Below are 4,255 nucleotides of genomic sequence, written 5' to 3' on the forward strand. Positions count from 1 at the left end.
TGGCATTAACTTTACGTCTCTATTACCACTGTCTCTTATACACATCTAGATGTTTGTCAGATCAATATAATACGCCCTCCTCTTATAAGCATTTGGACAAGACGAGATCTCAGAATAGATCGTTTTTCTTTCGTTCTTTCTTTCTTTCTTTTTATAAATAAATCATGATATAATAAATAAAAACTCCAAATCCTTTCGCTTTTAAGGTTTAGCTTTATTTAGGATGCAGTTGATTCCATCGGACTTTTTGATAAACATGCTATCATTTTCTTTTTGCAATACCTCATACACTCCAATCCAACGCCCGTATAATAATATACACCACAACACTTATAATAATGATTCTAAAATTAGGCCTATATTAATTTATTATTGGTTTAATTTGATTAATTTATTTGATATTAGAATCAAACTCATTATGGTTGTTATGGTTATTTAATAATAACGTATTTATGTACTTGTTTAGTTGTTACTACACCTCACTACATTTTTTTATGTTTGCTTTGACAACATTTTCTACATTATGCAGTAATACGAATTCTATCTATTATTCTAGAGTATTCTGAAATCCAATTGTGTTTCAAGTTCAATTTGTTCACAATCTGTTGCTCAGAAATAAACATATTTTACTACATCTTTTATTTTATAAATTTCTCATATATTTTTGTTTTCCCACAAACTTTTTTTATTGATGTAATGATGTACTTTTCTCGGTAACAAAATTGGTTTTTATTAACACATACGATTGCTTTAGCAACCAAATTAGAAAATGGTGGAAATTTGAAATCGTCTGGAAGCTTTGTAAGATGCAACGTGTATTGGTCCAATAGGGTTATAGTTGATTGGCAGAACGGTTAAGTCTGGGGCACCATCTATGATATCGGCGCTGGTTCGAACGGCTCACTCGCCTGTGGTTCCGGTGGGGACAAGTCTTCTCGGATAAGAACTTTAAACCTTAAGCCTATGGGGTGCCATACGCAGCAAAAGTCCATGTTAAAATCAAAATGTAATTGCAAAATTCAATGTCTAATTTATCAAAACGTAGGCGTAAATTTCTCAAAATGTAGATCTAGTTTCCCAAAATGATCTAATTTTTCAAAACGTAGTTCAAATTTTTCAAAATGTAGTTCTAATTTCTTTAAAATGTAATTCAAATTCAAAACGTAGGTCTGACTTGATCAAATGCCCTCTCCAAATTCTATTCCAAAACGTAAATAAAAAACCAGGCTGGTTTGAATTGCATTTGACAACAACACTAGAAATGGACTTTTGCTGCGTATGGCACTAGACTTGCGAAATGTAAATCAAAACTAATCAGCCAAGCATGACGTGGGCCTGTTCAATTAATGATGGGGGAATCAGTTTTCGCCGCAGTCCAATACCGTGAACAACGCTTCCCAGTGCGTCTGCTAATTTTTAATGGTCAGGGTACCGCGATCACGAGCCCTATTCTTGGCATTATAGGTTAGGCTTATGTTGGCTGGGAGTTGCAACAAGGTCTTGGACTAGGCCTCTATACTACAGTAGGAGGCCTAGTCTAGGCCTATAATATAGTAAAATTCTGTATAAGTAGTCATATGATTACAGGTTTACATTGTACCAAGATCGATATTAACGATCGCATTTATTTTTCATTGAAAATAAAAAGAAAGCTTTAAATAATTTAACTTAAGGATTTAAAAATATTCCAAACCTGTATGCTTAAAAAAAATAAATAAAATAAAAAATAAATAAATGAAGTTAACTTATAACACAAACAACGCGATAGGATATAAAATTTGAGAGAAGTTTTGGTATACTGTACTGTATTTCTGAAGTGCCATTCGTTTTGGGGTTGCTACAATCAGGAGTTACAATCGATCCAACAAATATAAAGTACTATCTATTTCCTTACATTCCAAAAAGGAGGATTTTGGATGCTATATTTAAATTTGCTGGAGATTGAAAAATTAACTGTTACTCCGTTGTTAGAGAACATAGAGTGGTACATGACTTTCGGACTGGTATAGTCCTTCAGTAGGCCTGTGTACTCTAGGTGTAAATAAATACAGAGAATAGGCCAATTTTAGTGAGAACTAAACATGTTTTTATAACGTAGGGCCTATATAGAATGCAAAGCAGATTGATCACAAAATCAGAAGCATGATTTCAAACATCAGAACCCAGCTTTTATTGTTTAAAACTGTCGGGGCCCATTGAATGAAACTACGGTATTATAGTTTATATTATATATTTTTTTTAAAGTTTTTTTTAAATTTTCAATGAAAAATAAATGCGATCGTTAATATTGACCTTGGTACAATGTAAACCTGTAATCATATGACTACTTATACAGAATTTTACTATATTATAGGCCTAGACTAGGACCAGGCCTCCTACTATAGTAAAGAGGCTTAGTCCAAGACCTTGTTGCAAATCCCAGCCTACATGAGCCTAGTCTATAATGCCTAGCATAGGCAGGCCCGTAGGCAGGATTTTCGATGGGGAGGTGCGTTTTGCAACCGAAGTGGACCTTACGATGGGCGACTGCCTAGGGGTCCCGGCGAGGGTGGGGCGAATCTTCTGGAAGCTCTGACAAATTATCATTTTGAGGGCCTTTTTAATGGATTTCTAAAATCCATAATTTGTAATATCCTATTTAAATTTTCATTCATTTAAATATTGTCTAGGGACCTACAGTAAAAGCAGGAGAAATAGAGGGTGGGGGTGAAGGGAGGAACTTGAGACAGATGGTCAATACCACCTCAGCCCCATGATTGGAGCTGAGGTGAGAAAATTTATGATTATGGCACCTCAAAATGGCCGGAAATTGCACTCTCAGACAATTATGAATTTTTTTTTCTCCTTAATCCTTAAAGGGGATATGAAACGGTTTCTAGAAATCCAAAATCTTGTCATCATTGTTTAGAAAGTCATTGGAAAACCTCGGACACCCAATATTAAACGTATTGGACAATGCCTTACCCCCAAAAATTCCTCCCGAATGTCACTGAAAATCTTTTTGTGACGTCACAAAAAGATAAATTTGTACTGCGAGGATAGGGAATGTGGAGGTTATTTGCCAATTGACACAATACAGTGATGGTAATAGCTAATCCGCTTTACATTTTTGTTCCTGGATATGTATTTCATTGTAAATGATTAAAATTTGGCTATACTGTATATTTCTCAAATTATTTTTTCAAGTCCATTTTTAATGTTGTTTTTACGACTGTCTTTTACGAATTTGGCAGCCATATGCCTCGGAGGATAGGCACACGGATGTAATTACACGCATGCGTGAAATTTGGTGATATCCACAATACACAAGTTTTTAGCTGTAGCCATTTTGTTCTCGCGGATTTTATAGTGTTCATCACAATTCCAATTATTATTAATATTAATTGACCGATCTTATAGCAAGTGACAATCAGTCATCATCATCCGATGAAGAAAAAGTTGCGGAGCCTCGTAGGCTTATTGTAAATTTTGGCCAAATTATGGCATTTATTGGCGACGATGAACCAAGCAAGGCCCGTCGCTGTTGCTGATGATGATGAACTTGGTGAACTTATTCGCCTAGGTTTACCGGGAAATATAAACGTGCGGCAAGACAGGAATGGTAATTTTATTCATATCACATATTTTTTGAACATCATATACTGGTTGTTTGACATCCCGTAGCAGATTTATTATATATTATGTCAAAGCAAAGCTTAGGCCTAGCTAGGGTCTAGAGGGTAGAGCGCCGTACGGCTAGGCCTACCGGCCTAGTCTAACAGATTTTTTCGGAAAAATCTGCGTGGAAATTTGCCCTTATTTTTCCAATTGCGCGGACGGTTTTTATGGCATTTTTTTTGTTTGGGTGGAGGCTTCTAACTAGGCCTAGCCAATTCATAGTCTGGGGTCTACCTTCCTAGGCTAGGCCTGTTATAGCCTAGGCCTAGTCTAGCGAGGTCTAGGCTATATGCCTAGGATAGCCCTTCTTTGCCTATCTAGGCTAGGCCATCTTTGGCTAGGCCTATACTGTAGGGAGGGTTAGGGTGGTACTAAATACTAATAGACTAAGGCCTATTGCCATGTTTGGCCTATTTTAGCCTAGTTAGTTGGTGGGTGTATACCCAGGGGAATTCCATTTTTTAACCAAATAAAAAAAAAATATCCTTTTAAATCTGACATCAGCGTGCCCTATTTAAAGTTGTATGGATGGAAAACCAAACGGAATATTTTAACATTGCATGCATAATTTAAAGCGTATCTTTGATATTTTTTTCCT

At 35.9% G+C, this 4,255-nt stretch overlaps 1 long non-coding RNA gene across 1 annotated transcript in view; it reads left to right on the forward strand.

Annotated features, from left to right (window-relative positions):
* Positions 1-3,316: 3,316 nt before the first annotated feature.
* Positions 3,317-4,255, forward strand: part of LOC117117923 — a 2,867-nt gene continuing 1,928 nt past the window's right edge. The window contains exon 1 of the long non-coding RNA XR_004446966.1: positions 3,317-3,601. This is a non-coding gene — a long non-coding RNA (uncharacterized LOC117117923). The remainder of the gene's footprint in view (positions 3,602-4,255) is intronic.

Source organism: Anneissia japonica, unplaced genomic scaffold (genome assembly GCF_011630105.1).
Source record: "Anneissia japonica isolate Jap-2015-1 unplaced genomic scaffold, ASM1163010v1 scaffold8683_len17768_cov104, whole genome shotgun sequence".
Taxonomy (NCBI): Eukaryota; Metazoa; Echinodermata; class Crinoidea; order Comatulida; family Comatulidae; genus Anneissia; species Anneissia japonica.